Below are 23,970 nucleotides of genomic sequence, written 5' to 3'. Positions count from 1 at the left end.
CTGGTGAGTGCATTTTTGTTGATTGTGTGTATATGGTTCCAGGGCTGACTACTCTATGTTGGACAACCAATAATGGGGCTCATCCCTGGGAAAGGCTAATTCTCCTATTCCTAGCAGTTCTTTGTCTAGGAAGGAACCTATGCAATTTTCCCCCTTCCATGTTAGTATGTCCATTGATATTGCCATTGTTTCAGACTCCATGGAACCAGAAAATACCATGCAAGATGCTGAGGGAAACAATTAAACAGTCCTGCCTACAATAATGTATGACAGAATGTCTTTAGAGATAAGTGTAGCTACCAGCTCTCTTCAAAGAAGCTCCTCTTTACAGCACTTGCAGACTATCAGAGAAAACCACATGTGAACACAATGCAGAGGTCCATACACAGATCACAGGGGGCACAGCCCCCAATGGATACATTACAGCTTCTATATCTGTGGTTCAGGGATCATTGTGGAAGAGGGGGTAGAAGGAGTGTAAGATCCAGAATGCCAGGACTGTTGTGAAACAGCCTCTTATTTTTATTAAAAATATACTGAACAGATACCTAGAGCAAGGCTGCTCACTGGATGCTGCGATATGAGTAAGGTCAGTAAGGCAAAGAGAAACAATTTTCCTTGGCTGAAGGGAAGACTATTTATTCCGAAGTAATTTTCACTGTAATAGATACAGCTTTCAATTGAATTACAATTTATATTTGCAAATATTTATCCATTTTTAAGTGCCCCAAAATGTAACAGAAATAGTCAGGGGAACAGACTCATCAATTGAAAACAACTCAGTACAAGAGCAATGGGTTTTCTTTTGGCATCAGACACATCTTCCATTAGACTGTTCATTTTTCCCTGTCTCCTGTCCACCTTTCCTTACCATCCTGATCCTCTCTAGCTTGTTCCCATCCCTGTTTCTGCTTTCATGACACACATATTTGACTACATTCTTGTCCTTACCATTCTCCCCTACCTCAAGAACACTCCTTTCCTTTCCAGTTCCCTCAGTCCCTTTCAAAATGCTCTCTCTCTCTCTCTCTCTCTCTCTCTCTCTCTCTCTCTCTCTCTCTCCCCCCTCTCATACACAGACACACACACACACACACACACACAGACACACACACACACACACACACACACACAGTTTCAAATTTATGTTGTGAATATGAAAAGAATTAAGGAAATGATGGGTTATTTTTTCCTGTGTCTGCTTTACTTCAACTTTATGGCTGAATAAAATCCATAGTTTCTACTCTACTCATCTATCTATCTATCTATCTATCTATCTATCTATCTATCTATCTATCTATCATTGATTAAGAAAATGCTCCAGAGACTTGTCCACAGGCAAATCTGATGGAGACATTCTGCCCCTCTCTGTCTCTCTCATTTTTTTCATTTATTGGCTTTAATTTTTTCATACAGTGTATTTGATCACATTGAGCTCCTCACAGATCTCCCTCTTGTCCCTCATCAGCCAACATCATGTTGTTTTCCTCTCTCAAAACAGTCAAAAACAACTCAAAAGAGATAAGCTAAACTCCCAAAGGAAAAAAATCAAACACAAACAAACAGAATGAAAGCACACAAACACATAGAGTCCATTTTGTGTTGGCTTACTACTCTAGAGCATGGGGCCTGACCTGAGATATGGTCAGTATCTCTCCTTTGGAGGAGACAGAATTGTCCTCTCCTAGCAGGTATCAATTGTAAATAGCTTCTTAGTTAGAGGCAGAACATTGTCCCCAATTCCCCTTCTCAGTGCTAGGGTTTTTGTTTGGCTTGAAGTTCTGCAGGTCTTGTCTGTACTATCACAGTTCTATGAGTTCATATTTGCATCAGCCCTGTTGTGTCTGGAGGACACTATTTTCTTGACATCATCCACTACCCTTGGCTTACAAGCTTTCACTTCCTATTTTCCACAGATCTCTGAATCTTGAGGAGAGGGGTTTGATAAAGACATTGCAGTTAAGACCAAGTACCCCAAAGTCTTTCACTTCTTGCACCTTGTCAAGTTATGTGTCTTTGTTAATTATCATCTACTGTAAAGACGAACAAACAAAAAAGGTTCTGTGACAAAGTTGGGGTGATATTGTCCTCTATGGGCATTAGTGATATGTCATCAGGAGTCATTTATTTATATGTTCATTTAGCAGAATAATAATAGTAGACTTTCTTCTAGGCCCATGACCTATTTAGCATTAGGTCCTTGACCACTTTAGCAATATCAGATATCAGATATGGGTTTCATATTATGGAGTGTGCCATAAACCCAATTTTTAAAAGTGGTTGGTTACTCTCACAACATTTGTGTTACAGTAGTTTTTGTAAGAAAGTCACTATTGTAGTTAGTAAAGTTCATAGCTGAGTGACATTGGTGATTATTTTTTTCCTGCCACTATTACATAGCCTAATGATTCCTGGGCATCATCCCACCCTATTGAGCAAATTTCCTGTAGATCAACATGAAGATGATATTTCATGAATTCATGCTATTTAGATGAATTAAATGACTTTTTAGAATTCCTGTTCTGATTCAAATAATTTTAGGAAGAAAGTTTAAGGAGATGGTTTTAGTTATTTTGCCAGAAAGATATAATAAACTTAGAATCAAGAAAAGAATGTGCTCGTCATCAAAGAATAGTAAGTAAAGGCTGAATAATAAAAGTACAAAGAGCTTTCATAAATTACACTAAGAAGAGAAATAGGCTTGGGATAAATTTATGATCAAGGAAAAACATTTATTTTGGGTCAGGTCCAAGGATGAAAGCACAGGTGTGCACTACAATAAATCAAGGCCATGTGAAACTGTTGCTTTGAGCTTATAATGAGCTTATAAAATGAAACACTACTCTGAACTTACTATCTACATCCTTCTGTAACTCCTCTTTTGTGTAACATTTTATCTATGACTATATGTGTGTGTGTATATATATATACATATATATACATATATATATGTATATAACTTTTGTCTAAGAAAGTATAAAAAGGCTGAGAGAAAAAGCATGGCTGTTGAGGCTCTGCTCTATCCACCAAATGTTATATGTCTCACTGTATGTGTGTATGTATATAAGTATACTTCTGCACTTGTCAAATTGATGAAACAGGTGGTTGGGCCCAACCAGTATGTGTGTGTACTGGACTTTCTTCCTTTCCTTTTCTCTCTGGCTCACAGAGAGTTAACGAATTCTGAACCTTTGAACCTCTTGCTTGGCCAGGAAGGGGCCCTTGAGCCAAAGAGAAAGGAGCCCAGGTGCCTACTATATCTTTTTTTCTTAATCCCCTGCTGCTATCAGGAGGAGTTAAATAGCCAGGAGCCACCAGCTTCTGACATCAATCACAGACATCATATCCCTCTGCTGCTTTCACTGGAAAACTGGATATCAGGTTAGTCCGTGGCATATATGTATCTATGTATGTGCATGTGCATGTGCATATGTATATTTGTGTGGAAAGTCTTTTACTGACTGAGCCAATCATTATTACTTTTATCTGGTTCTGTGATGAATATAATTAAAAATTTGATGGTGATTTTCTTGAATATGTAGGCTATGCTTAATGATAACACCATTTCACATTGAGTGTTTGTACCTATGAGTTTGGCAGGACTTTCTATATTCTATAGAGCATCTTCATAAATTACTTTATCTAATGTTATAGTTTCCTTTCTGTTGCTGTAATTTAAAAACAAAACAGGAAAAAACACCCCAAACTCTGACCTAAACCAACTTAGGATACTAAAGGTTTATACTTCCAGGTCATAGTTCATCAATGATGAAGGTTAGGGCAGGAACTTCAAGCAGATGTCATGGAGGATCTCCTGAGTGATCCATCACACAGGAGTATGCTTAGCTAGCTGAGGATCACCTACCCAGAGAGTGCTACTATCCACAGTGGCCCAGACCCTTCTACATTACTTAGTGATTATCTTAGTAATGTAGACATTGTCTACAAGATAATATAATTTAGGAATCCTACCATTGAGATTTCCTCCTTAGGCTGTGTCAAGTGGACAGTTAAAGTTAACAAGGACAGTTTCTAATTTAAATTTTTTCATTGTAGATAAATATCTCTCACTTTAATGGTCATGTTTATTTGGTCATTTTCATTTTCGTAGCTGTTCTGAAAGGGATTATTTCCCTAACTTCTTTATCAATATGCCATTGGTATAAAATAAAGCTACTGATTTTTTGGGTGTGTGCACGAGTATACTTATTTGTGTGAGTGCACTTGTGTGTGCAGGTCTCCCTCTCTGTCTCACTCTGTGTCTCTGTCTGTCTGTCTGTGTGTGTGTGTGTGTGTGTGTGTGTGTGTGTGTGTGTGTGTGTGCGTGTGTACACCAAAAGACACCCCCTTTAACTTTTTGAGACAAGGTTTTTCACTGGCTTGGAACTCACCAAGTAGGCTTGGTTGGGTGGCCAGTGAACCCATGAAGCCTCCTGTCTTTTTACCTCTAGCATATGTATCACAACTGAGCACCACCTCTCTCACCATTTTTTTAAAATGTGAGTTATGGGAATTGAACTCAGATCCACATTGATGCAAGGCAAAACACTTTACCAACGGGAGTTATCTTCTCAGGCCTACAGACTTTCCTATGTTGATGTCGAATACTGTTACTTTGTCAAATTTTTATCAGAGCTAAGAATTTTCTTGTGAAGCCTTTAGGGTCTTCTAAGTCTGAGATAAAGTAGTCTGCAAATAGTGACAATTTGACCCATTTTTCCTATTTGTATCTATTTTTATTCTTTACCTTACTTTATTGCTTTATCTAAGACCCCAAGCACTGCACTGAATAACAGTAAAGAGAGGGCATTTTTGTCTTGTTACTCAGTTTAAAGTAAATACTTTCCACTTATCTAGTATAATGATGGCTGTAAGTTTTTCATAAATAGCCTATATTCTGTTGAACTCGGGTCCTTCTATTCCTAGACTGGATCCAGGGCTAAATGAAAGAAAAGAAAGTGAGCAGGAAGTTGACTCTCTGTTGCTGCCTGTGGATGTGACTGACAAGTTCCTTTTTATTCTTTCCTGAAAAACAAGCTTTAAGCTGGAAATATAAGCCTTAAAAATCCCTTTGTCTATTGAAGTGACTTTTGTCACACTTAGCGACAGAATCTTGACTAAAATACTCTGATTAGACCTAAGGATTTTCAAATTTTTAGGTCTCTCTGTGTCTGTCTGTCTCTGACTCTGTCTCTGTCTGTCTCTGTCTCTGTCTCTGTCTCTGTCTCTGTCTCTCTCTCTCTCTCTCTCTCTCTCTCTCTCTGTGTGTGTGTGTGTGTGTGTGTGTGTGTGTGTGTGTAACATAAACAGATTCCTTCCTAGCTCCTTTTTGCTCATATGGTGGCCTCTGAGTTCTTTTCAGTTCCTGTTTTTTTTTTTCATCCAATTTGATGTCTTTTCTCTGTTTTGCTGCTTTCCCCTTGCAGGTCTTTGACTGAGTTCATCTGCTTGTTTGTAGCTATTTTGAAGTCATTTATCTTTTTTTTTTTTGCTAGAAAAATGTTGATAACATCAGCATTTTACCTACCTATCTTAGTATCTTTGAATTCAGTAATTGAAGGTGTATGATCTCTTAGAATAGTTGAATTGTCTTGCTTTTCATCTTTGTTGTGTTTCAATTCTGTGACTTTTGCATCTGTTGGTTTAGATGTCTCTTCTGGCTGTATTTTTATTTAATCTTATTGAGGAGCTTTCTCATGATTCCTCCACTCCCAGTTCTACTCTCAGGAAAAAACCCACTTTTTGACAAAGCCCCCCCCTCCCCCTTGGAGCCACACAGCTGCAGCTGTATTCAGCTTAGGTTACTTTCTATGCTGTGTCACTTACTATTGTCTCTGTACTTTTTCCACATATCTGAGCACTACTTTTATAGATTGCTGGATCTGTTTTCTTTCTTTGCTTTGGAATAGACTCCATCTTCTCTTTTTTTGGACTCTTTCACTTTTTGCCTGAAGGAAACTTAGAATTTACCACCCTACCTGGAAGAACATAATGATTCTTCAAGGAACTGAAGAACACTACTTGGAGCTTTCTGGAAAAAATATATCTCTTGATAAATATGTCATCAGTGTAGATAGTCAACATAATCACAGTTCAAATTAAAGATGAGTTCACAATTAAAATTACTCATCATATAAGAAACCAGCTATCATTTACAAAATTCCTTTGTATAAAAATCAGGATAACATAAGGCAAAGATTCAGCCCCTTGATCATCGGATGCAAAATTATCAGATAAAAACGGCTGAGAAATCAAGGCTTAAAGAAATGAAATAGAACATTAATGATAAGCAAGAAACCTGGTATGGCCATCCTTTCAGCATTGCTACTCATCCTACCTCTGCAGGGTTCTTTTGGCTATCCTTAAGGTGCAGATGAACAATGCCTCGACGGAGACTGGGGAAATACAAACAGTTGAACGCAATAATGAAAACTATTCAAAATATGAAAATAAAGTTTAGCAAATAAAGTTGATAAGAAAAAGCCAAACTGAAATAAAAACTCAAGTGGTAAGACAAAAAGCAAAAGGAAAGCTATATACAACAAATTAAATGAAGTAGATGAATTTTGGGTATTAAAAACAAAATAGAAGAAATTGATAGCTCAAAGAAAATAAATTTAAAAAACCGAGACCCAAACATTCAAGAAACCTTAAACACTTTGAAAAGACCAAACGTACGAATACTAGATATAGAGAACAAACCCAGGTCAAAGGCACAGAAGATATTTTTAACAACACCATAGAAAAAAGCTTTCCAAATATAAAAATGTGATAACACTCAAGGTACAAGAGGCATATAGATTACCAACTCCCCATGACACATACTAATCAAAACTTTAAATGTACAGAACAACAATGACAACAATAATGACGGCAATGTTGATAACAACAGATAATTAAAAGCTGTAAGGAAAAAAATCATATAAAGGAAACCCTATTAAAATAACACTTAACTTTTCTGCAAAGACCCTGAAAGTAAGAATGGCCTGTATGGATGTTCTACAAATTCTGAAAAGCCACAGATGCCATACTAGACTACTATACCTAGCAAAACTATCAATCACAATTAAAGGAGAAAGAAAAGTATTTTATTACACAAATAAATATAAGATGTTTCTGTTCACCATCTAAATTTATGGAAGGAAAACTTCAGTCTGAAGATATTAACTATACCCAAAAGCATATAAGGAATAATCCCAGAACTGTTAACCAAAAGATCTAGACAACAACAATAACAATAACAACAAAATAGAGATGTAAAACAATTACTAGTTAATAGGAATTAATAAACAATACTCAATAATAACTCAGTGTTAAGAGTCTGCATGCCCCACCCTGCAAAAAAGACACAGATTAAAAGAGTAGATGAGTTGAGGTACAAAAGTGAGAAATAGCAGGGAGGGTACAAGTGATGAGGTCACAGTAATGGGAAGACAAATATAGAATATGGAGAGAGGATTACAACAAAAGTAAAAACCAAATCAAACCAAACTAAACCAACCCACCAAATGAACCAATCAACCCAACAACCAACTAAATAACGGTAACAGACAGTAAGGATGTCTGAAGAAGTCACAAGGAATCATTAACTATCTGGCTAAAAATCTTATAATACAATGTTTATGTACTACATATATGGCTTAGATGAAATTCTGTGATCTGAGTGGAAAATGCTCCCTCCAAGAACCCCCCAAAATTCTAACACCAGACATAAGAACCCTCTTTTGAATTATTAACCAGGGTTGTTTAAAGGACCATCCAAACAGAGCCCCTTCTGTTGCCCTTGGTTACCCACCAGAGGTGGAAGCTAAGTCACTATTACTGAAAGACAGAGGGTTCAAAGACTTCCTGAGCTAGAACTGACCTGAAAGACACTTCCCTAAGGACTAGCTTTTGTGGTACCAGAGGGCACCATGAAAGCCTTTAAAAGAGAGAGTCAACAAACAGTCATTTCCAGCTATGATGCTGATGAACCATATCAATAACCAGCTTGGCATGATATCCCTAACATTGCAGTAGTGGTGTGCAAACCTTTGCCATAACCAACAGCTCTCTATATGACCCATTCAACAGTAGGGAACAACTGGAAACCTAGCTAATTATTTAGTGCTACTCAAGTCATGCTAGTGGGGAGAATCTATAACCGGTAGTTAACTAAACCAGCATAATCTCAAACAGCAATCTACAAACATTTATTCTTACAGCCACAAATGAGTGTAGTCTTTACTCCTCATCAAGGAAATTTCTCACTCCAATACATGCAGACACTATAACAGTTTACAGAGATCCAAAATGAAGATCTATGGAGCCCAGAAATGGTGGATCTGGCTATAATATGCTCCCACAACTAAAACTCAGGGACCATCGTGGGAGAGGAGGCAGAAAGACTGATTGCAAGAGATAGAGGAGGATCAGGAAGAATATACGGATTGGTTGTCCGGTGCCAAAGGGCTAGCTCTAAACACATAACACATGTAAGATTTTATGGACAGGCCAGGTTGTGTATAGGAACACACACACACAACACACACACACACACACACACATACACCACACACACACACACACACACAATTAGTTAAAAAAAAGAGTGGGGAGAGATATACAAGAGGATTTGGAGGCAGGAAAGGAATGGAAATACGTTGTAATTGTGTAATAATCTCAAAGATTTAAAATATGAGAGCCCTAAAGGAAATATGTTAACACTCTAGAGCATCTGTAGTATTAAGATGCCATTCAATGACTGACAAATAGTACTGATATATATTTCAAGTGTGAGTTTGTATCTCTGACAATGTTTAAAATGGGAGCTTGTTCAGGAGACAGATGTTGAATTACTTGCGGTTGAAAGAACCAATGTTTCAGTTTTGTTCTGAAATAGTTAAGTTGGTGAGGGCAGTGAGAAATACGGAAGGCAGTAGATTCCTCTTGTGTTGATACTGAAGCCACGTGAGGCATGCATAGAAATGATATGATTCCTTTTATTTTGTGTAAGCTTTTGAAATTCCCATAAAGAATGCACTAGTATCTTTTGTTTGTTTTTTGTATGTATTTGGAAATTCTTTGAATGAAATGGCCACTTAAATGTACATTCAGGGGCTGGGGGTATTAAGCTATGCTCAACTTTGCAAGCATGAAAACCGGAGTTTTATCCACGTAGCCCATGTAAGAATGACTGATATAGTTGTCTGCCCGTGTAATCCCAGCACTGAGGAGGTGAAGCCAGGAGGACGCCTAGGCTTTCTGGCCTGCAAGTCTAGCCCAAATGGTGAGCTCCAGGCCAATGAGAGACTCTGTCTCAAAGGAGGTCTATTACTAAGGATGTACAAACGTGGACATGTGTGTGATGGTTTATATATGCTTGGCTCAGGGAGTGGCACCATTTGGAAGTGTGGGACTGTTGGAGTAGGTGGGGCCTTGTTGGAGTAGGTGTGTCTCTGTGAGTGTGGGCTTTAAGACCCTACTCATGGCTGTCTGGAAGCCAATATTCTGCTAGCAGCTTTCAGATGAAGATGCAGATCTCTAGCTCCTCCTGCACCCTGGATGCTGCCATGTTCCTGCCTTGAGGATAATGGACTGAACCTCTGAACCCATAAACCAGCCCCAGGTAAATGTCATTGGTAAGACTTGCCTTGGTCATGGGTGTCTATTCACAGCAGTAAAACCCTAAGACATGTGCTCAGACACATGTGCACACACATGGGCATGCACTCATGCACTAAACAATTGAGCATTCATCAATGTTGGCCTGGAAATGATGTGTGAGTGTGTGTGAACACTGTTGGTCATCTATCTCTTTATTGATAGGCATATTCCATTTTCTTTTCTGGGCCAGCTTTAAACCTAAGAAATCAACTATTCAAATTAAAATTATTATTAGTGTATGTGTATATGATGTCTCTGTGTGTCTGTGGATGCACACATGTGCCATGGCACACATGTGGAAATCAGAGGACAAGTTTAGGGAGGTGCTTCTCTCCTGGCTTTGCATTGGCTCTGGGGTCTTACACAGGTTGTCACTTTGAACAGCTTTAACGTTTTACTTGCTTGATGCTTCACTGTCCCTGAAATGAACTGTTTCAATATTATGCTTTTAATATGCTTCTGTAAATGGTTTCTACTGTTTGGTTTTTGAAACTTCTGAACCTTTATTGTGTGCCTTTTGTCATCCTAACTATTGTATTTAGGTAACATCTGCCTGTTTGATTGCCAGTTTGGATATTTATCAATATTTGAAGCAAAATATTTTCCCATGTCTTTATTCCATTTAACTTTTATGTTTCTGTTTTCAGTAGGATTTGTTGTCATTTGTTTGCTTTGAGTTGTTTTCCCGGTTAACTGATATTTTAATACATTTATTTTATATGTGTATGCATATATTTCTTGCATGTCTGCTTGTGTGTCTGTGTACTACATGCATGTGCTGCCCAAGGAGGTTAGAGATTGGATTTAGAGTCCCCTGAAACTGGATTTCTGCATGGTTGTGAGGTGTCATGTCAGTGTTGGGAATTGAACCCATGTTCTCTAAACCAGTGTTGCTACCACTGAACTATCTCAATAAGCCCATGGAATATGTTCCTTTTAACTGCGCATCTGTAGACTGAAAATCTTTAGACATTATCTCAGTTATACCGTGGAAGTTTTGCTACATGGGGTTTTCACTGTCATGAATTAAAAATAAGTGAATATCATTGCTACATTTTAAAATATATAAATTATTTAATATTATATTTTTTACTATCTGATTTTCTGAAAGGTTTGTTACAGTGTTCATTGTCTTTCTCTGTTTATATTTGTTTTGTTTAATTCTTAGAAAATGTTACTTCTTTGGTTTTGTGTCCTTTTCAGGCAAAAGTACAGGATCAGGTTTTCTAAATAGCTCATAAATAATGGAAAACAACATGTTTTCCCTAGTTGCCGGTTCTAGGTTTTAACATATTCCTAACATGGATACCACATGGGAATTCAGATTTACTACATTTTGTTATTTTTGCTTACCCACTCACCAGTGGAAGGATACCAGTGGGTGGTTTCTATTTCTTGACCTCTAGGAATTTTACTGCAATGAATATTCACGGGCAAGGTTTTGCATGGACATGCTTTCAGTTCTCTTAATAAATATTTGGGGTTGCCATTGACGTGACACCTGTGTTTAAGCATCTGAAGAGGTGCCAAACTGTTGTCCAGATTGGCTATGCCATTTTACACCCCTTCCAACGGCAGATAAAGATTTTTGATCTCCATCGTTTCTTCTTCCTCTATCCCCCTTCCTTTAATGTTAAAGTCGTTCTAGTGGGTGTGGTACTATGTGGCTTGGCTTTAATTTATATTTCCTTACTGAATGGTGATGCTAAGAATCTTTTCAGGCAGTTTTTGGTCATTTGTACATGTTCTTTAGAGCAGCGACTTGGGTATTTAAAAATAGTTGATTAGTTTATCATTGAGTTGTAAGATTTTAAAATGTGTATTGTCAACACTAGGTCCTCATCGGACACAGCGTTTGCATACTTTGCATTCTCTTTACCTCTCTTTGTGGAAATTTATGGAATATGACACCTGAAAGTTATGTTTGATAAAGTCTTCTTTAACAGTATTTCCTTTGATTGCTTTCATTTTGGTGACATAGCTAAGAAGTCATCAACATTCGTTCCTAGATTTTCTACTAAGCTTTTATAGTTTTAGCTTTTACAGTAACATTCTGATGCATTTGAGTTAAGTTTTGTACTCACTTGGGGAGGACATCTAGGCCTCTTCATGTGGCTTTCCAATGGCCTCAGCAGGATTTGCTGAAAAGGCTATTCTTTTCTGATTCATGGTCTTGAACTTTATTTAGCAGCAAGTACATGAGTTTGTAACTGAACTCTCATTTCTACCTCAATTATATCTATTTATTTTTAAACAAGATATAGTAAATCTTGTACTATAATTGTATATTGGTCAATTCTCTGTCTATTTTGACAAAAAAGAAATCTATTCTATACATTTCAAAGGAGTCAGCAAGGGAAGTTCACTAGTCACAGGACACATCCTTTGAGGACAGACCCTTGGGTAAATGAGAGGTCTGAGCACTGGAACAGTGGGTACACACACATCATCACATTTCACAGAGATGGAGATGGGGCTAGAGGGAGCAGTGTGACTGGAATCCCAGATGCAGGTTTGATACAGGCTGCAGCTATCTGGCGAGCACGGTGCTGTCCTGCCCAGAAATAATTTCTTGTATCAGCAGGTTCCAAGGCTAGATAGTTGTCCTTGTTCCCGAAAACACTGCAGTCACTTTCCCATTTCTGACCAATTCACAAGTCTTAAATAAAGCTACCAAGAGGGCCAGGCCTTCTTTAGGGTTTTTCTTGGACCACAGAAATCTGTTAAGCATACTCGAGGAATTGCAGCCCATGGGGGCATCCTCTCTGTGTGGGATGGCTATGTACTAAGCACCCTAGCTCAGAAGTTGACCACACACCACTAGATGGAAAGACACAGAAAGCAGTTCAGTTGGCTTTAGATCACCTTTCTCAGACACATGGAGGACACCGTATCCCAGAAGTCCTCAGTTCTCTGTTGTACCTTTCCTTCTCTTTCTTCTCCTCCGGCTTTCCTCTTGTGTCTTTTCTAGACTTGGGTAAAAACCTCATCTCATTCCCAACCAAATAGAGTTTCTTCTGCTTCAGAATTCCCTGTGGAGGAAGAGGAAGCCCCCAAGACTTACACATTAGTTGTGTCCAGAGGATTGGTAACAGATCTTCAAGAAGCATCTCCTTAAGAAGAAATTCTTTCTCAAATGGGTTTTCTGTTTCAAGAAATGCAATTAGGCTTAGGGAAACACCATTTAATTACTATCATGGCATTTAAAAACAACATATTCTACATATCAGCTAACCCATTTGCTCATTGGATGCTTCCTTGGGGGTTAGCACTAATCCAGAAAGCTAGTTATTAATAAACTGCCTTCTATGTCTAGACATTTAATTTTGATCCTGCTTTCAGTTTCTTTCACTAATCTCGTTTCTCCCCAGTTCTTTAATGAGCACACTCACCAAGTACCCCGGGCATGTGAGAGAACTATACAGACATGAGGGAGAGAAGAAACTGTCCAGGAACAACTTAACTTATCTCTGGGAAGCCATGCACATAGAAAAGTATTTTTCTCATGCTCCTTTCTGTGATTAGTGACACCAAGGTGGCAGTTTTGACAACATGTGGTTTGAAGTTCTACAGAATAAACAAGGGATGTGGGAGTGTGAGATGATTGGGGAGAGGGATGGGGCTGGACTCACTTGCCAGAGTCAGATTATGCAGGCATATGGAACAGAGTTCCAACAGAAACGTGGACCCTCTGACAGCCTTGATAATAATGAGGACAGTTGCTACCACAGAAGATGGAGGTGAAGGGCTGCACAGTGGTCTTCACCCAGAAAGCATGAAGGATGAGTCATGTTGCAGGAGAAAGCAGAGCTACACTTTACGGAAGCAAGCTTATGTTCTACAGGAAAAGGGGCCTGAATCTGGAAACTAGGTTTAGTTGAGAGTGAAGTGGGCAGGTATTTGAAAATAGGAATGCAAATCATATTTCTCAGATTTATAACTCATTAAGGATGCATGGCTGCCCCAGGACCACTAGACATTTAAAACTCTCATATCAGGAAAAGCAGAGACCAACACAGAAAGAGAAGACTCCAACAGGGACAGAGAAGGCAAACAGGCTGACAGGAGGCTGGTGCTGACTTTTAACACAGCAGTTTGTTCATTCTAGCTTTTTTCACAGAAGAAAATGAAACCTTGAATACTATCACAACCTCATCCATTAAAACAGAGACTCGCAGGGTCTCTCTTTTAAAGGATGATATTGATGTGGCATCTTGGTCCTTTCTCCTTTTCCTTCTCTTTCCCTTCTGTTTTGAGAATCAAACCAAGAACCTTGCATGCTTAAGTAAGTACCTTACCACAAAGACACACATTTCTTTTTGGTTGAAGCTGTCTGTTCAATTCATTTAGCCACTTACTGATTGTATTATTTTAGTTTTTTATTCTCTTGAGTTTTTTATTTATTTATTTATTTATTTATTTATTTATTTATTTATTTTAATCTATTTTAGATGTCAAGTGCCTGTCAGATGAATAGTTGGCAGCCTCTGTTCATTGGTTGGGTATACATATCTGCATCTGACTCTTTCAGCTGCTTGTTAGGTCCTTTGGAGGGCAGTCCTGATAGGTCCCTTTCTGTGAGTGCTCCATAGCCTCAGTGATGGTGTCAGGTCTTGGAGCCTCCCCTTGAGTTGGATCCCACTTTGGGCCTGTCGCTGGACCTTCTTTTCCTCAGGCTCTTCTCCATTTCCATTCCTGCATTTCTTTCAGACAGGAACAATTATGGGTCAGACCTTTGGCTGTGGGATAGCAACCCCATTCCTCACTTGATGCCCTGTGTTTCTGCTAGAGGTGGATTCAATAAGTTCCCTTTCCCCACTGTAGGGCATTTTATCTTGGGTTCCCCATTTTGAGTCCTGAGAGTCTCTCCCTGCCCAGGACTCTGGTACATTCTAGAGGGTCCTCCCAACCTCCTTCCTCCTGAGGTCACCTGTTTTCACTCTTTCTGCTGGTCCTTAGGGCTTCAGTCCTTTTCCCAGACCCAATACCAGATCATGTACCCCTCTCCCTCCACCCCCATCCCCTTTACCTCCCCTCTTCCTCCCTTTCTCCCCCCTTGAGGTTGCCTTCTTAACTTTTTACCAGGGTACTGATGTGTCCCCTCATGTATGTGGGGACAGCACTTTAACTGAATGAGCCATCTTCTCAGCATGCTAACATCTCTTTTTGTTTTTAAAAAAATTAAAGCAGAAAACATTCATGCTGACATTGTACCTCAGTGGTAGAGCATTTGCTAAACACACATAAAACCCAAAACAAACCAGCAAACATTATTACCAAAACAAAGAAAAATCAAAGCAAACACTGCACACAGAATATATGTTAATTGTGCTGGCTTTAGCCAACATAAAAAATGATTTCCACTTTATACACAACTTTCCTTAAAGCCCTATCACTAGGCAATTTCTGAGAGCAGGAACATTCTATTTCCTTCTCTGAATCTGAGGAACAGAGACCCCCACAAGTAGATTGGAACCATGTTGATCAGTTTCGGAAAATATTATCTGGAGAATTTTGGTCAATTTGAGACTGCCATTTTATTAACGGTGTAAATATTATTTTTAGGTCCTTCCTGCCTCTGCTGCCATCAAAGAAGAGTAGCCATTGCCTTGTGCTGCCCCAGCGCCTTGATAGTGGTCACAAAGTGATGGAGAAAGTCCGCAAGCAGAGGCTCCGTTGTGTGATTCTAGATGTATGCACTTTGTATGCCTTGGAGCTGCTCAAGGTCTCCAAGGACAAGTAGAAGGGATGCACATTTATACCATGGGGTAACAGGTATCAGCACCTTAAGGAAAGTGGCTGCCAAGGATGGGTCCTGTCCCTTGTCCCCTTCCTCAAAGCTTTATACTGGAAAAAAAAGGAAAACAAAAGAAAAAGAAAATATTATTCTAACTATTAAGTGAAGTGTAGATAATGTATCCGTTGCTTAACATGTAATTCGCATGAGCGAAATAGTATGATTGTGTCAGTTTTATAAGGGGAAAATGAAACCTTAGAAATGCATAGGTCTTGGTTGGCCCTCACATACTCTGCAACCATCAGGCCTGCTTCCTTCCTTGCTTGAGCATTTTAGCATCTTCAAGAGGTACAAGAACTCTTTCCCTCTAGCCTACCGCCTTTGCTCGACTTAGGTCAGTGCTTTGGAACAGGCTCAGCAGTCTAAGAGGTGTGGAGCGAGTAGATGAAGGAAGCTGTTGCTCCTTTTCGTATTGAAGCAAAGTAGGAAGATCGTCTAGTTCCATGTGCTCGGGGAAATCCAGAGAATGGAATGCGAATGAGACTAGCGGGGCAGGCTAAGGCCGGTGAGGTCGCTATTCATCTGTCTTTCGATCAGTTGGGTAATTTCTGTATTCACCATGTAAATGTTGAAAGAACTTCTGCCTGTAATGAGTCTTCTCTCTAACAGTACTGCCTTGCCAAGAGTCGTGAAATAGTCTTAGCATGTTCCCAAAGGCATAGGGAACGGCTCAGAGTTTCTGTTAGTAAGGTAGGTTAAACAGCAGGAGGGAAGCGCCTTCCTCGGAACAATGAGGCATGGGATTTGCGCATATGTTTAAATTATTGCAATTCGTGCCATTTGTGTATTTGAAAATTTGAACAGCTTGAGGTTTTACCCACTGAAAAGCAACATTACTGGTAAAAAAAAAGTCCTTTTAAATGCTAACTAAACACACAGCTTTCCACTGCATCATGCCCACTCCTCCGATGGGACGAGACAGCTGTACCTGCTATGTAGGGAGACAACTGCACCCTCGAGTCTCTCATTTTGGCAAGTGCTCTAGTCCTGCCTCAGGGGCCCTGTGTCAGAGCAGCTGTGGCCCAGCTGCAGGTTTGGAGACAGCCCGCGGCAGTCTATAGACCACTGTGCGCTCCCTGCACAGAGGTAAGTGCCTGCGTGGCTGGGCTGGGAGGCTTGGATACTCAAGAAACTTTGCCGCATTTTCTTATCCAGTTTAGCAGTTATTTTGTCCTTGCGTTTCTCATCGCCTCCTTTCTGTAATGTCACCAAGAAGATGGGACCGCCATCCCTCCCCTGCCTGTACCAGTGTAAGGCATATAAAGACGACGATGAGTTGCAGCTCATGGTGAGTTCATCTCCTTCTTGGATTGTCAGAGACTGAGGACTCTGCTGCAACTTTTGGGTGTTGACCCCTGTACAACAAGGCAATAAAAAGAGAACACAAAACGCAGTAATGAAATCTTACTGGCTGTAGTAGAGATGGTGAATACCCCTGCCCGCCCCACTCCACGTTTCCCAAATAACAGCATCATTATATCAACCTACATTATGGTCTGGCGTGCGCGCGCGCGTGTATGTGTGCGTGTGTGTGTGTGTGTGTGTGTGTGTGTGTGTGTGTGTGCGCGCGCGCGCGTGTGTGTTCTGAAAAGCCTCTACCCCAGGACAGAGAGGCCCTCAGGAGGTCACCCTCACTTTGCCACTTTTCCAAATGAAATGTGTACTCACAGACAGCCGGAAACATCAATAGCCCAACAAGCACTTGAAGGAGCATCCCCATCGCTTGGCCCTGGTGAGTGCAACAGAGTCAGATTTCTCTGAATGCGTTTCTGCTGGAGTGGCTGCTGAGCTCAGGAAAGATACCGCCTCAGACTACCTCCTTCTCTGCTCAGCACCCCAGAGATATAATCCAGATACCTTTTAAAACACTGCCACCTTTTGGCTAGACTGAAAAACGTTCAGTAATGAGGATTTTTTTTTTTTTTTTTTGGTACGTTTAATTCCTATGACACAAACCTTACATTCTAGCAACCCAGGTAAAGAAAATATAATTAGAATGGGTTATAACAGGTGGTATGAAGGAAATGGGGGATACTGTGTGTTAAAGCTTTAAGTGGAGCTGGGGAAAAGGAGCTAGGGAGGAGAGGTGGGTTAGCTAAAACTCAATGTATGTGAATAAGTCTAATGGAAATTTACTGTTCGCAAGCTAATATGCATGTCTGTAACATAGAAAGTGAGTTTGGTCATTAGTTCTCTGCATGGTTGGACAGTGTTGCTCTCAGAAGACATAGGTAATTAAAATCTCAGCCCCAGGCACGAGATACTTTCCTATGAGTGACTGGTCAGGGAAGCCCCAGAGGCATTCAAAACAGCACCAGCTATCGCTGTTGCTCTTGGTTACCTACTAGATCTAAATGTTAAGACTCTATTTTGGAAAAGTACTGTCCACTTGTTGCAGAACATTGATTAGGAAACTCCCTGCTGGCTTGCTTTCCCATAGGAGAGATTTCGTATCTGGTACTGTAAACCTTATCAAAAGCCCACAAATGGACGGAACCATAGGCTGTGGGTGGAGGTGGGTGGAGTTATTGGCGTTATTTCACTAAATGGTCATACTGTCAAACTATGTCCTTTATTCCTACATTATACATGTAGCTTTATTCTGCTCTTAACCTTGGTCAGAGACGTTTCTTTTTTGCCGAGTGGTGGCTAATGCAGACACACGTGACTCCCCACAGGGCTGAGCATAAGTGAGTGTACATGCTCATGTATACTTGGGCCATCTACGTCAATTTCCCATCTCCCGATCTCCCAATCTCCCGGTGAACATGGTGGAAAGAGTGTAGAAGCATGAGACAAGCTCCGAGAAATGCTGTCTTCTAAACATAACATGGCTGCCCCACCCATTAACTCACACCTCTGGTTGCCTGTGTAAGGGACGCTCTTGTGTGACAGACTTTTCTTGGGGGTGGTGCACAATGTGGATATACCTATTGGTTTCAGAAAGCAAACCTATGATAGGCAAAGCAATGGTTTTGTCAAGGTCTAACTTGATGACCCAATGTGCTTTTAATGGGGTTACTGGCAGAAATGTTGCATTCCTCTCTGTCAGGAGGGTTCTACTTGGCAATCTCTTATGGGACAATTCAACTTGTGCACACGACCTGTCAAAGCACCTCTCTGCCGAGGCTACAGTTGGGAATAGGCCTCAAGTACTTGGACAGCAGGTTTTCCAACCTATGTTGGTTCACATGTGACCAGACTTTACATGAATCCAGTGGCACCAGAGGACTGATAACCTTTGGTAACCAGGAGGACTTAGTTGACTGTATCTGCCTCATTGAAAACTATCAGGCATATTCCGCATATAACTCTTACACTATACTGCTGTTTGAACCATGTTCCCATTAAAAGCAAGGTCCTGGTTACCATCCCATGAAGAGTGGGACTGAAAAGGTGAGTCTCGAGAGTACTCTGAAGGTCTACTGTTGACCACTCCAGGTGAATACAAATTGTCTTGAGATCCCAGCCACAAGAGGATACTAATAAAGTAAACCCTTGGTAAGGTCCAATACAACCTGAAAAAAATTCTATCACATGTGTCAATCATTTTCTTAAAGGTTCAATATTTGGTACGTGAGTATGGATGGGAGGTATTAGCTTATCTGGCCTTCCGTAATCTACAGTCATTTTTTCATAAGTATTCCTGCTCTCTTACCCTGGGATGTGTTCATGGGGGCACTGTGTATCTCTCCACCCCAATGGGTTTAGTGTATCTGGCTCAAACTGACCTGACCCAGGTCCAAGGGATATCTTGCACTTGACACTTGATTTGGTTACTTGGGTCTGACAGGTTCTGGGCTGAAGCTGCTGTTATTATCTCTTTCTCAGACACACCTGAGTGCTAAGAGAGCTCTGGGTCTGGCAGGTTCTGAGCAGGCGCTACAGCTATAATCACTCCCCCAGTGTTCCCCCCAACCCCCACCATATTTTAGTGCCATGGAAGCCTGCGGTCTTGCATGCTCTGAACAGGCGCTACAGCTATAGCCATCTGTATTGTGTTTCTCAGCCACACTTTGCTTCTGTGGGAGCTCTAGAGTGGATGAACAATTTCCATCCTTACCAAACTGCTGTGGGAGAGTAATGTACACAGCTTGCACTGTGGGCGTGACTGTCCACCCTGGGGACAGACTTAGTCTTTTTTTATTTCAACCGTGTTGTCATTGATGCCTTCTGTGAACCCTCGCTCAGACTTTATTCTTCCAGAAGCTCATCAGCATAGCATTTGACTTTCTGTAAAGTTTTTCCCCCCTCAGGAGCATGGACTTGCCGCATATCTTGTCACATTTGTCTTCAAGGGATCCAGGTGAATCTCTTTCATGGCTTTGAATTTTTTAAAGTCTCCTCTCGATGGTTTTATTATCACTTTACAAACTTGATTTCCAGGCTTATCTATGTAGTCCGGATCTGCCACAACTGCTCCTACTTCAGAAAGATCACCTCCTACAATGGGACTCAACAAAGCCACAAAAGCTACATCCCTGTCTGAAAGTCTCCCCTGAAGCAAGTCTGTGAACACAGTTCTATCTGGTCCAGGGAACTAGGGATCAAATACAGCTTCTCTTACTTCCAGTTTCATCAGCAGTGCCTATGTTTATAGTATTGTTTCATATTTCTGGTTATTTATGGGGACCTCAGATGGAGATGTCTAAATGTTCCTATAGGCCCTGACAACAGAGTTCATCAGGTTATTTATCTCACGTTGTTTCAGATTAGGTAGCCTTTGCCTTAAGGAGAGATGACTCCATAGCAGTCAGAACACATCCTCTCCCATGTCACAGTCTCACAGGCCAGGCTGTGGCAGGATCTTCCACTGCTCGTTTTCTCCAGTTTGAGCAGCTTATGTGCTGAGTATCTCCTGGTTATAACAACTTCTTGCACCATATCATGGTTAAGCCCTAGTCTGCATTTTGGGTCACACAGTTCCCCTTCTACTCTACTTGAGGGTTGAGCCAAGGAGTATTGGCTACCATGTTCTCTACCTCCTTACTCCCTGGACATCACTAATGGCATTCATGTTGTCTGCAAAACAGTCCTTTCTTTATCCTATAAAAGAGTTTCATTTTCCTTTCGTCTCATTGCACTGAACATAGTCGTCCAGGACAATGCTCAATACAAGTGGTGAGAACAGAACTCTCCCACGTTCCTGGGACTGGCTTGAATGACTTCAGACTCACCTCAATCAGTTTCAATGGAACTGTAGATTGTATGAAGTTGTCTTATCAGGTGAATGATGTTCACTCTATCTCCACATCCTCACCAGCATCTGCTATCACCTACGCTTTTGATCCTAGCCATTCTGACTGGTGTGAGGTGGAATCTCAGGGTTGTTTTGATTTGCATTTTTCCTGATGACTAAGGATGTTGAACATTTCTTTAGGTGCTTCTCAGCCATTTGAGATTCCTCAGCTGAGAATTCCTTGTTTAGCTGGGTACCCCATTTTTAATAGGATTATTTGGTTCTCTGGAGTCTAACTTTTTGAGTTCTTTGTATATATTAGATATTAGCCCTATATCAGATGTAGGATTGGAAAAAAAAACTTTTCCCAATCTGTTGGTTGCCATTTTGTGCTAATGACAGTGTCCTTTGCCCTACAGGAGCTTTGTAATTTTATGAGGTCCCATTTGGCGATTCTTGATCTTAGAGCATAAGCCATTGGTGTTCTGTTCAGGAAAATTCCCCTGTGCCCATGTGTTTGAGGCTCTTCCCCACGTTCCTTCTATTAGTTTCAGTGTATCCAATTTTATCTGGAGGTCCTGGATCCACTGGGACTTGAGCTTTGTAAAGGGTGATAAGAATGGACCAATTTGCATTCTTCTACATGCTGACCTCCAGTTGAACCAGCACCATTTGCTGAAAATTCTGTCTTTTTTCCACTGGATGGTTTTAGCTCCTTTGTCAAAGATCAAGTGGTCATAGGTGTGTGGGTTCATTTCTGGGTCTTCAATTCTGTTCCACTGATCTACCTGCCTGTCTCTGTACCAATACCATGTAGTTTTTTTGTTTTGTTTTGTTTTGTTTTTGTTGTTGTTGTTTTATCATTATTGCTCTGTAATACACCTTGAGGTCAGGGATATTTATTTCCCCAGAAGTTCTTTTATAGTTTTTGCTATCCTGGGTTTTTTTTTATTTGTTGTTATTCTAAATGAATTTGCAAATTGCTCTTTCTAACTGTATGAAGAATTGAGTTGGAATTTTGATGGGGATTGCATTGAATCTTTAGATTGCTTTTGGTAAAATGGCCATTTTTACTGTATTCATCCTGCTAATCTATGAGCATTGGAGATCTTTTCATGTTCTGAGATCTTCTTTGATTTCTTTCTTCAGAGACTTGAAGTTCCTGTCATACAAATTTTTCACTTGCTTGGTTAGCATCCCATAAGGTATTTGATATTGTTTGTGACTATTGTGAAGGGTGTTATTTCTCTAATTTCTTTCTCAGCCTGTTTATCCTTTGAGTAGAGGAAGGCTACTGATTTGTTTGAGTTAATTTTATATCCAACCACTTTGCTGAAGTTGTTTATCAGGCTTAGTAGTTCTCGGTGGAATGTTTGGGGTCACTTAAGTATACTATCATATTATCTGCAAATAGTGATATTTTGAGTTCTTTCTTTCCAATGTGCATCCCTTTGACCTCTTTTTGTTGTCTAATTGCTCTCTCTAGGACTTCAAGTCCTCCACTGTTGGTGGAATTGCAAGCTGGCACAACCCCTCTGGAAATCAGTCTGGAGGTTCCTCAGAAAATTGGACATAGTGATACCTGAAGACCCAGCTATATCACTCCTGGACATACACCCAAAAGATGCTCTAACATATAACAAAGACACATGCTCCACTATGTTCATAGCAGCCTTATTTATAATAGCCAGAAGTTGGAAAGAACCGGGATACCCTTCAACAGAGGAATGGATACAGAAAATGTGGTACATTTACACAATGAAGTAGTACTCAGCTATTAAAAACAATGACTTCATGAAATTTTTAGGCAAATGAATGGAACTAGAAAATATCATCCTGAGTCAGGTAACCCAATCACAAAAGAACACACATGGTATGCACTCATTGATAAATGGATATTAGTCCCAAAGCTTAGAATAGCCAAGATACAATTCACAGACCACATGAAACTCAAGAAGGAAGATCAAAGTGTGGATGCTTCATTCCTTCTTAGAAGTGGAAACAAAATACCCACATAAAGAAATACAGGGACAAAGAGTGGAGAAGAGACTGAAGGAAAGGTCATTCAGAGACTGGGGATCCATTTCATATGCAGTCACCAAACCCAGTCACTATTGATGATGCCAAGAAGTGCTTGCTGACAGGAACCTGATATAGATGTCTCCTGAGAGGCTCTGCGAGAGCCCTACTGATACAGATGAGGATGCTTGCAGCCAACCATCAGATGGATCATGGGGACACAATGGAAGAGTCAGAGAAAGGACTGAAGGATCTGAAGGGGTCTGCAACCCCACAGGAAGAACAACAATATCAATCAACCAGACCACTCCAGAGCTCCCAGGAATTAAACCACCAACCAAAGAGTCTACATAGAGGGACCCATGGCTCCATATGTAGCAGAGGATGCCATTGTCTGGCATCAGTAGGAGGAGAAGCCCTTGTTCCTGTGTAGGCTCATTTCCCCAGTATAGGGGAATGTCAGGGTTCTGAGCTAGGAGTGGGTGCATGAGAGAGAGAGCATCCTCATAGAAGCAGGTGGAAAGGTGATTGAAGAGGGGGGAACTGGGGAAGGGGATAACATTTGAAAAGTAAATACATAAAATATCCAATAAAAAAGGCAAAAGTTCAAAGAAAAAATGTTCACTCTAATCTTTATGAAAAACTTTAAATAAGAAAAATCAACACTGAATGTTGTCAAATGATTCCTGTATATATTGAGATTATCTGACATTTTTCTTGTTAATAAAATGCTTTGTATTGTTTTTCAAGTTCTAAACCATGCTTAACTCCTCCATTGTTCTCTTTAATACAAGAATATTTTAACCAAGTATGATGGTGTGTACCTGTACTCCTGCACTTAAGAGATTGAGGCAGGATTGTTAGTTTGAGGGTAGACTGAGCTGCAAATCTATCTATCTATCTATCTATCTATCTATCTATCTATCTATCTATCTATCTATCTATCTATCTCTATCCTGTGTGTGTGTGTAAAATTACAATTCTGTTTATTATACTTAAGAAGAAATAGAAATGTTTAATTCAAGCAAGTGAAATCATTATTTATACACTATGAAGTCACTTTTGGATATCAAAAAGAAATATACGTGTATGAGTATTCCTCAGACAATTATATGAAAATATAAAAACATCAGAAAATATGTGCTGCTCTTCAGTTTCTGTCATTACCAGGATATATTTCAAACTGTTGAAACTGGTTATTATGGGAGTTAAATAGGAAGAGGGATGGAGATGGGAACGTCAGTTTTTACTTGAGTAGTAATGAAAATAATTTTTATTCTTTTATGTAAAAATGAAAATATTTCAGTGCAGATTAAAAGTGAAGTAACTA

General features: G+C 40.1%; 1 long non-coding RNA gene across 1 annotated transcript in view; it reads left to right on the top strand.

Moving 5' to 3' along the window:
• LOC148000943 (uncharacterized) overlaps positions 1-23,755 on the top strand; it is a 30,551-nt gene extending 6,796 nt beyond the window's left edge. Inside the window, exons 2-4 of the long non-coding RNA XR_015638781.1 lie at positions 1,917-1,958; positions 3,291-3,381; positions 22,108-23,755. This is a non-coding gene — a long non-coding RNA (uncharacterized LOC148000943). The remainder of the gene's footprint in view (positions 1-1,916; positions 1,959-3,290; positions 3,382-22,107) is intronic.
• Positions 23,756-23,970: the final 215 nt, after the last annotated feature.

This window comes from Rattus norvegicus, chromosome 15 (assembly GCF_021556685.1).
Source record: "Rattus norvegicus strain SHRSP/BbbUtx chromosome 15, alternate assembly SHRSP_T2T, whole genome shotgun sequence".
Classification (NCBI taxonomy): domain Eukaryota; kingdom Metazoa; phylum Chordata; class Mammalia; order Rodentia; family Muridae; genus Rattus; species Rattus norvegicus.
The sequence above is the reverse complement of the archived record's forward strand: the minus strand, read 5'-3'. Positions and strand labels throughout refer to the sequence as shown.